General features: G+C 32.6%; 1 pseudogene; it reads left to right on the top strand.

Moving 5' to 3' along the window:
* Positions 1-785: 785 nt before the first annotated feature.
* LOC116656670 lies at positions 786-2,338 on the top strand (annotated as a pseudogene).
* The last annotated feature ends 8,410 nt before the right edge of the window (positions 2,339-10,748 follow it).

The following is a 10,748-nucleotide window of genomic DNA, read 5'->3' as shown; positions in this document are numbered from 1 at the left end:
AGAATGGCAGAAATAAACATTTGTAAGTATACTATAAGATTTTCTCTTTTGTAATTTAAACTAGAATGTTAAATTACATTTGTTCTACTTATAATGCTGATTTACAATTTAAAAAAATTCCCACCTTTGGGATTTCTTAAATTTGATTGATTATTTTAATCTAATTTCATTTCATAAATATTTACAATTTATTTATAAATATACCAAATAAACTGAGATTTATTCTGCTCATTTTTTGAATATAGAGCTACTTAATGTAAAGCACACTGATAAATAATTACTTCCATATCCAAATCAAATTATATTTCATTTTAATTACAAATGATAATGAAATAGTTATACATTATTATACAGGTTTTGCACAAATTTCAATTTAATTTCCAAAACTTTAAAATTACTTTATTTATTTAGTGCATTATATACACTCTGTTCACCAATCTGGTATAAATTTGTGTACAAAAGGAAGGAAATTGGTTTTATTTCATAGACCTCAAATTTAATTTACTTAAAAAGATATTGTGGGAATAGTATTTGCAGATCACACTGTAAAAATAAACATCATATAGGTTTCATTTTAACTGGATGAATGAGAAATAAACACTGGCTGAATGTTACACTTCGGTTGCTAGGAGGTCAGTCATTTTGTGATGTCAGAGCTGCTCAGGTTGAGAAAGACTGTGATGGCCTAGCAGTTTATGTGTGCAGGCCTGCCAAAGCAGCATTTGAAGTTGCAGTGCTCAAAATCATGCAGATTAGAAAAGGAGCTGTAGAAAAAGTTATTTGAGATGGCACATGTTTCTTCAGAAACTCAACATGTGTCTCCTAAAGATGGACCAACTGGTCCAGGAATGTCCAGTAGATCTCTATTGTGTGATCGAACATTCTCTGGGGACTTGGACTTGAGGTCTATGATTGAAGAAAATGCTTTTCAGACTTTGTGTGAAGAATCCTTGAGGAAAAGACCATGTTACACACATTGTGTCTCTGAACCAGATGAAGATAATGATTTTCATTCTCTGACATTTCCAAGAAAACTCTGGAAAATGTTTGGGAGTGAACAATTTCAATCCATCTGGTGGGATGATAATGGAATTTCCATAGTGATCGATGAAGATGTCTTTAAGAAGGAAGTTTTGGAAAGAAAGTCCCCTTTCAGAATATTTGAAACTGGAAGTATGAAAAGTTTAGTTAGACAGCTTAACCTTTACGGGTTTAGTAAAGTGCAGCAGAATGTTCAAAGATCTGCTTGTATAGCTGACTTTCTGGCAGAAGAAAAAGGAGTCTCTGTTTAAAGCAAGGTATTCAGAAATATTAGTCTCCGCTTGATAACTTATATATAAATTTTTTTGTACATCATTCTATGGTAACATAAATGTAAAGCTAGATTTTGAAGATTGTATAAAACTACTAAGGCTAAAATTCTTTATTTTTTCTAAAAATGAGGACAGTGTGTTAAGTATTGAACATTATGAGAATCTTTGCTAGCAACTATGAATCTTATCACAAATCTAAATATAGGCATTAAAGCTGCTTTTAAAAAGGGGCATTCACCACTAATGTAAATGCTAACTTTTTAAATTTGATGACTATACTATTTTAATATGTATTTTCCAAATAAGGAATTTCAAAAAATAGTCAACAATGTTCATATTTTGATGATATTATCTTAGTATAGTAAGCATGAAATGTGAGGTTTTATACATTAGGCTTATTTTAGTCTTATATTTTTGTTTAAGGTAATACTAAAATATTTCTCCTTTGTTTGTAGCTGCAGTTCTATCATAATCCAAATTATAAACGAGGCTGTCCCCAGCTTTTAGTGAGAATAAAAAGAAGAGTTGGGATTAAAAAATGCTTCTCTGGTATCTTCATTGGCTCAAGATTTCAACAAGAAGCACTTTAAAGCAGGGGGTAATGTGGATGATCATAATTCTGGTTTTGTGGCTGACACTAGAGGAGAAAGTGCATTTTTACCTTCTGCAAATTTAAACATGCCTCTAAAAATAAAGCCCTCTACTAGCCACATAATTGGTGATGCAAGTACACGATGAGAGTTGATTTTCCTCCTGCGTCATTAATGTCAGTTAGACAACCAGAACCAATTGCAGTGGATCAACGTGCTATTTTAAATCAGTTGACAAATTTTCACGTGCACTCATAAAACAGCTACACTGAAGCAAATGGCTGTGTTGTGAATTTCATTACAACTACTACTTCTACTTCTCAGTACAGTACCTTACCTCCCATACAGAGCAATTTACTTGGACTGATGGTAGAGTCTTCTACTTTTCCAAATAGATATCACAACATATCGGCCAATGAAGGTCCCTTTTTCTAAACTTCAAGCAGAGAGCAATCCACGGTTTCCAGTGCCAGTGATAGGTGATAAATCAGCTACCTCTCTTTCATGGGCAACTCATCAGCCAACTGCTGTTTATGAATGTCATCCTAATTACAACTGATCTGCCAGAGGACTACCAGATTAAGCAGGATAACAAAGATTATAATTGCTGTTGGCAAATGTCGACAAATTACTGCTATTTTTTTATTTGAAAAATAATCATACATGTGTACCTGTATTTTCCTTATTTTTTTAAATACAGTTAAAAGTAAAATGGGAGACTAAGTTACCATTTAATAAAAAGAGATATTTGATTGATATAATCATTTGATGTAACATTATGGGAGTAAATTTGAATAATTTCTTTTAGGAAGAAGAGAAAATAGTAGAATTTGGGAAAAGATGAAAACATGTAGAGAGGGAAAAGTACTAATTAGTTTCTGGTTCATCCTGGAAAGTATTAAAAGTGTTGTTAGGATATGTTGGAACAGGAGTTAAATACAGGAACCGGCCCAGGGATCATGGTCTCTATTATGTCTTCCCTGATATCATAAAGGTCAAATGATGTAGTCTCAGATGGCACATAAATCATGTGGTAGAATTTAAGAAGTAATTTTATCTATGGTCTTCATTGTGCTGTTCCCAAAGCATTCCAATTGGTGCTTTCATTTCCTCCCCTCAAGAGTCTACACTATATTTTCTGGTGAATACTTTATGTTGCTTTTATGTTGCAGCCAAAAACAAGCTTGCATCCTCAGGGTGGCACTTAATGCCTTTCCAACTCTAAACCCACAAACTCAACATAGTTTAGTCATTTCTTTATAGACCTGGCATCTGAATACCTTGGTAATCTTTATGTTTCACTGTATCTGGAGAAACATCCAGGCAAATGCTTGTCAATCATATTAACTCCAAACTCACAATTTTGTTCCAGCTCATCCTTGGACTTAGGATGTCCTCCTTTTACCTACTTAGACTTTCCCAGTCTCAGTACAGAAACAACCTCTTCCCAATGTTTTCTGTCTATCCCCCTTTCCTTCTCTAACTTGGGTACTTGCACAGTAAACACAGCACATGCCACAGGATGCATTTTACTATTTTGTGAATGAAAAATACATGTTGACTTTAAGCAAAATCTACTTTATGAAACATCAATACTCTCATGGACTTCAAAGTATTTAGTTATGTTCTTTAATCTTCACCACAAACTAGCTCTTTTCATAGCCCAAGGACTAGTCACTCAAGATAGTAATTGGAGGTAGATACAGGAGACAAAGCATTATTTTCTTCTTAAAGCATGCCTCCAGAGGCCTAAAGCACTCCATTCTCATTTTCTGGATATTTTCCTGTCTCTTCCTCACCCACCCACACTCAAATAAGATATTCTCATCCCCATAAGAATAACTCTACTGACTTCTAATTTATTTACTTCTTAGAATTAGAGCTTTGTCCAGAAGGAAGAGTGCCATCACAAACATTTAAAGTAGGTTTATACACCTCACAAAACTTGTGCCCCTTCTCACTTTCACACAGGTTTTATCTAAGAGGTACAAAACCCTTACTTATGGTGGTTGTATTCAGTAACCAAATTGCAATAAAAAATGTGTGGACTAGAAGTAGTTGAGGGTGGTAGAATTAAATATTCATCCAAATGCAAGAATACCAAATTTCTGAAGATATTAGGAATTATAAAATATTCATGGAAGTTTTGACTATTTCCCATTAATTGAAAATAAATGATGAAGTGATTTAAGAATGTGAAATGCCCTGAACTGCTGCAAAAATTGTACGCAAGTTCAGGGAGCCTAAGTCTTCTGCTCACAATCATGCAGCCAGTATCAACTAATAAGACTGGAATGGCAATACTGAGCCCTGAAAATGTGTCACCAGTTGTGAAGAAAGCCTTTGATAATCTGGAGAATAGGCAAATGGACCAAGGTAAGTTCTAGCCACATCCCACCAATATGACCTTTACCAAGAGAAGAAAAGAGCCCACTTGAAGCAGAAGAACTGTGTCTGGGACAACAGTGGTTGTTCCTACAACAGAAACATGAAGCTTTTAAGTTTGCCAGCCCAACTCTGATGGTCGCTATGTTGTTGTTTACATTAGTAGTCTGGGGTTCAGTTGGGCTGGTTCAGCAGCTATTTTCCAGCTCTCTTCTCAGACAGTGTGTCTTACCATGATCATCTTAACAGGGTTCTATATGATAAGAGAAAAGCTACAGTTTACTTTCAAAACTAGAAATCCTAAGGAAGAGTATTGTTTGTTTGTCCATCTGTAGTTTTCTGCCTGTGAAAATCTAGACTATAGGCAATAGTACATAAGTTGCCTGGTGCTTTGAAAACTATTCTCTGAGCTCTGCCCACTGAATTCTTCCCACTAAATACTGCAAATCTGTCTACCACTGTTTGTGTGTGTGTGAAGATGGATTATTAAGCTTTAACTAAGTTTGTCTTAGTTGAGTCATCAGTGAATTATTCTTCTGCATCTCTGAGGATCTCTGTGAATAAAGAGTTACAATGAGCCTCCATATTTTCTTCAGATCAAGGAGAGGTAGATTATATTTCTCCCAGTATACTAATTGTTACCTGTTCACTGAATCCCGAGTTGATGCTAGGGCCAAGCCACTGAATCCTTGAATTGGTCTGATGCATATATATTCTCCTGTCCCCAGAGCCCAGCACAGGACTGTGTCTCCTTTTTAAATTAATCTTCTGTCAAATATTTCTTTTCTTTTAATTCTCATTGTTGATACAACTTATTTTGGCTTGAACACCCCTTCAATAATTTAGAGACTGTACCACTGAATTATTCCAGTTCAACTAGAAATTGCAATAACCTACCTTTCCTTGGACTACCTAGAGTAGAGTGAGCATAGTCATAATTTTGAAAGCAGTCTTCAGTCCTAATAATGAAGAACTTGTACACTTCTTTGCCCAGCTCTTCAGCAAGAATGTTTGTTGTGGATCTCAGGGATTATCTTCACATCCCCTAATGCAAACATGAGAAAATACCATATTGTTATCCAAAATCAAGTCTTTGTCAGTATTGCATTCGCATTGCCAAACAGTTAAGAAGTGTAGGAGTTCTGAGATTTTACAATGCTGAGATATTTCGCATCCGAGCATGTTCCTTTTTTAGATGGTGTCCAGGATTTGAGACCCTTGGTCAGTGAACTTTATCACTCAAAGCAAAAGCAGCCAGGGTTAAATTTGTATCCATTCCCTAATCTCAGATGAATACACAGAGTTAAATTTTGATGCCTACAGAAGAAGTTGTCCGTTATCTTGAATAACGTTTAAGGCATTGGGAAAAACTAATTTTATTAGTATCTTTATGTATTATTTATTAGAATCACTTATTTATTAGTATCTTTACCTAGGATAAATACATCATGACTCAAGTTTACTTGCTGCAAAAACAATCATGAGAAATGACATGGAAAAAATGATCATTGCCTTTCCATTTTTCCTTCCACTTTTATTGAAATATAATTAGCAGAAAACATTGTGTAAGTGTAGGTGCACAGAAAAGTGATTTGATTTACATGTATCATGAAATAAATATCATAGCAACTTTAGGGGAAATTCATTATCTCATTTAGATACAATATTAAAAATATACAATTTGGTTATTGGTTGTGATGAGATATCTTAGTGTCTACTCTCTTAACAACATTCATATATAACATAAAGCAGTATTAATTGTGTTTATCATGTTACTATGTTGCATCCATAGAACACGTTCATTTTTATAGCTGGAGGCTTGTACCTTTTGAGTGCATTAATCTAATTATCCTTTCCCAACCCCTGCCTCTGTTAACAACAAATCTGATTTTGTTTGTATAATATATTTGTTTGTTTTTGAAGTGTACTTTAATCTATAACACTATGTTACTTTCTCTTACACAACAAACTCTTTGCTATCTTTAATACATTTCAAACTGATCAGGAGAATAAATCTACTTATGATATATTGCTATTTAAATATATTTCATAGTTATTGACTATTCCCCATACAGTACATTTCTTGTCCCTAACTCATTTATTTTGCAACTGGAAAATTTTCTCTCTTAAGTTTCCTCAACAATTTCTTTTTCCTCAACCTATTTCCCTCCTTCTTGTGAACAACTTGTTTCTTTCTATATGTATAACTCCTTTTCTGTTTTGTTATGTTCATTTGTTTTAAATTCCAAATGTGAGTAAAATCATTAACATTTGTCTTTCTCTGTCTGACTTATTTCGCTTAGCATATTACACTCTTATTCTACCCATTTGTTGCAAATGACAAGAACCTATTATTTTTATAGCTGAGTAATAACCCACTGTAATTTTATGTGTGTGAATGCTTATATCTATCTATCTATCTATCTGTATATATATCTATAAATATAGATAAATCTGTAATTCATAGATGGGTAGATATATATACTATAAATGCACATCTTCTTTATCCATCATCTACTGATGAGAAATTAATTTTCTTCTACTTCCTGGATATGGTAAATAATGCTGCAGTGAATATAGGTTTGAATTTGTCTTTTCTGATTTGTGTTTTTATCTCTTCGAATAAGTATCCAGATATGAAATTGTAGGATCACATTTCATTTTTAATTTTTAGTTAAAACTCCATACTGTTTTCCACCGTGGCAGCAGAAATTTGCATTCACTCCAGCAGTGCATCAGGGTTCTTTTTCTTACATCCGCACCTTCACTTATATTTGTTATCTTTTTGAGAATAGTCATTTTGACAGCACTGACATAAAATCCCATTGTGTTTTGGACTTGCATTTTTCTGATGGTTAGTGAAGTTGCACGTTTTCATGTGCCTGTTGGTTATCTTTCTCCCACTGTATATTCATTTTTTTGTAATGGGCTACATAACCATATTGTCTGATTTCATTTTTAGGCACTCTGTTGTGTTCCATTATTCTGTTTGTTCTGTGCCAGTACTATATTTTTTTTTATTACCGTAGCTTTGAATTATAGTTTAAAATCAGAGACTGTGATACATTCTATTTGTTCTTTCTCAAAGAAGTATTTTTGTTTGTTTGTTTGTTTTCTTTTTTTCTTTTTTTCTTTTTAGTGATTTCAACTCTTAGGTTATTACATGTAAATATTAGGATTATTTAATGTTAGTTTCTGAAAATGCCCTTGGTAATTTGATAGGCACTGAGTTTAATTTGTGTGTTTTCTTGGTTAGTACTGTCATTTAAACAATAATTTTGTCTTAATCGATGAACACAGCATATACTTTCATCTCTTTGCATCATGTTCAATTTCTTTTCTAAATATTTTAATGTTTTCTGAGTACAGGTCTTTTACCTCCTTGGTTGGATACAATTCTAGATAATTTATTTTTTTGTAATGCAACTGTAAATGAGACAGTGCCCTCACTTACTCTATCTGTTAGCTTGTTAGTGTGTAGAAATGCAAGATTTCTGTATTTTAATTTTCCATTCTGAAATTTTAACACACACATTGATAAGCCCTAGTAGTTTTGGCATGCCATCTTTAGGATTTTTGTTTAAAGTATGTCGTCTGGGAACAGATACTTTTATTCATTTTCTTAATTAGCTCTATTTTATTTACTTTTATTTTGGATAGGTATGGCTGGAATTTCCAATACTACATTGAATAAAATTTGTAAGAGAGTGCATTCTTGTCTTCTTGCTGCTCTTACAGGAGATGCTTTCAGCTTTTAATCAGTGAGTGTCTTGTCAGCTGAGTTCTTGTCACACATGACCTTAACTGTGTTAAGGTATGTTTTCTCATACCCTCTTTGAGGGGAAATATAATCATAAATATATACTGATTTTGTTAAAACATTTTATGACTCTATTGGGGTGACCATAAAATTTTTATTCTTCAGTTTGTTAGTGTGGTGTATCATATTGATTAATTTGTAGGTATTGAATCAGTTTGGTATACCTGGAATAAAATGGACTTAATCATATTGTATAATCCTTTTAATTTATTGTTTGGCTTGCTAGCATTTTAGTGATGATTTTTGTTTTTTGTATCTATGCTTATAAGTAATATTTAACCTGAAATATTTTGAGTTATTTGTTCCAGCTTTAGTAGTAGTGTGATATGGAAAGTTGGCCTACGAAGCCTTCCTTCGTCTGCAAATTTTTGGAATACTCTGAGGAGTATAGGTGACAGCACTTCTCTTAATGTTTGGCAGAAGTCACCTGTGAAGGTGTCTAGACCTGGAATTTTGTTTCTTGGGAGATTTTGATTAATTACTTATTCAATTTCATTAGTGATAATTGGTTCATATTTTCTATTTCCCATTCCATCCTGGAGATTATGTCTTTCTAAGAATATGTCAATTTCTTCTAGGGTTTCCATTTTATTGGCAGATAATTTGTTGTATCCTCTTATGATTCTTTGTATTTCTGTGATACAAGTTGTAACTTCTCATTTATTTCTGAGTATTCTCTTTTTTGCTCATGAGTCTGTTTACAGTTTATGAATTTATTTATCTTTAAAATACCATTATTAAGATTGATTAAATGTTTCTATTTTTAATCTTATTTATTTGTGTTCTGGACTTTCAGGTGTCTTTTCCACTTCTAACTAGTTTTTTTTTATCCTTTTATTGCATCTTTTGGTTGTAAGATTATGTTATAAGAGAGAGATGTTTCTTATTTGTATAAGTTGGATTATTTTGCTATAAACATCCCTATTAATACTGCTTTTGCTATACCCCATGAACTTTGTTTTTGTTGTCATTTTTCATTATATATTTTTTCTTTGATTTATACAGCAATCCATTGGTTGTTTAATATTGTATGATTTATCCTCCACGTTTTAAATTTTTTCTCAGTTTTTTCTTTTAGTATTTTTGTAGTCTTACAGAATCCATAAGTTTCTTCACAAAACAAGGAGACAAATAATAAAATTTATACAAAAACATGTAAGACTCAAATTTTCTGAAATAATCTTTGAAAAATGAACAAATCTGTGGGCATTATCCTCCCTGACTTTAGAACATACTACAAAGCTCTAGAAATCAAAACATCCAAATATGGCACTAAAAGAGACACATAGATCAATGGAACAAATTAAAGAGTCCTAAAATAAGCCCATAAACATACGGTCAATTAGTTTACAATGAAGGAGGCAAAGTATAAAACAGAAAAAAGGAAGTCTCTTCAACAATTAGTTCTGGGAAACTGGACAGTACATGTAAAAGGAAGATGTAAGGGCACTTCCTTCCATAGTATACAAACCAAGATACAAATGTATTAATTTCTTAAATATAAAACCTGAAAGTACAGAATATCTGACCAAGAACATGAGCAGAACTGACTTTGAGGTAAATATTAGCAATATTTATTTTTCATGTGTCTCCTAAATAAAAAAAAAACAACTAAGAGTAACAGTTTATAGTTTAGTGAGGAAGAAATAGATGTACTATGTGATACAGTGATTCTACTTCATGTATAAATGTGAAGTGCAATACATTTTGTAGAGGAAAGGAAACCTTCAACAAGACATATGACAACACACAGAATAGAAGGAAAAATTTCAGACAATGAGACCAACAAGGTGTTAATACCCAGAATATATATATAGAATATTAGACTTATAATTAAAAAACAAAGACCCCAAATTAAAAATAGTTGAAGTATCTTCATGGAAACTTTTCAAAAACAGACATGTGGATGGTTTTCATGCACATAAAAACATACATAACGTTTCTATTCATTAGGAAAACATAAATCAAAACCAGAATGAAATATAATCTCACAGCAACCAAAATGGCTATTAACATAAAGTCTAGAAATGACACACATTAATAAGAATGTCAAGAAAAAAGAACCCAGGGACACTGTTGGTGGAAATATAAATTGATGCATGCACTATTATAAAAGTGCTGACAGTGCTCAGAAAACTAGAAATAGAAGCATTATATGTTGCATCAATTCCAGTTTTGTTATAAATCTGAAAAAAATGGAAACAATAACTTTAAATGTTATATTACCCCCAATTTTCATAACCTCATTATTTATAATAGCCAAGGATAGAAGTGAAACTCAACTGCGCATCAACAGATGATTGGCTGAAGTAGATGTGAGATATGTATAATATTATACATACTTAGTTATAACAAAAAATAAAATTCTGCCATTTGGAACAATGTGACTGAACCCAGAGGATGTGGCACATAGGAAAATAAGTAATGCAGAGAAAAACACTCTACATTATCACTTACATGAGGGAACTAAAGATATAAGAGAAATAATCATAAAAAAAGAAACAGACTCACGTATATATGTGTAATGTACCAAGTTGTGGTTTCCTGTGGGGACAGGGAAGATGGATGGAGAAGACAGAATATGCAAGCTACTAGTTATAATTTAGAGAAATAACAGGGCTATATTTACAACACAGGGAA

The sequence above is a fragment of the Camelus ferus genome, chromosome X (assembly GCF_009834535.1).
Source record: "Camelus ferus isolate YT-003-E chromosome X, BCGSAC_Cfer_1.0, whole genome shotgun sequence".
NCBI classification, from domain to species: domain Eukaryota; kingdom Metazoa; phylum Chordata; class Mammalia; order Artiodactyla; family Camelidae; genus Camelus; species Camelus ferus.
The sequence above is the reverse complement of the archived record's forward strand: the minus strand, read 5'-3'. Positions and strand labels throughout refer to the sequence as shown.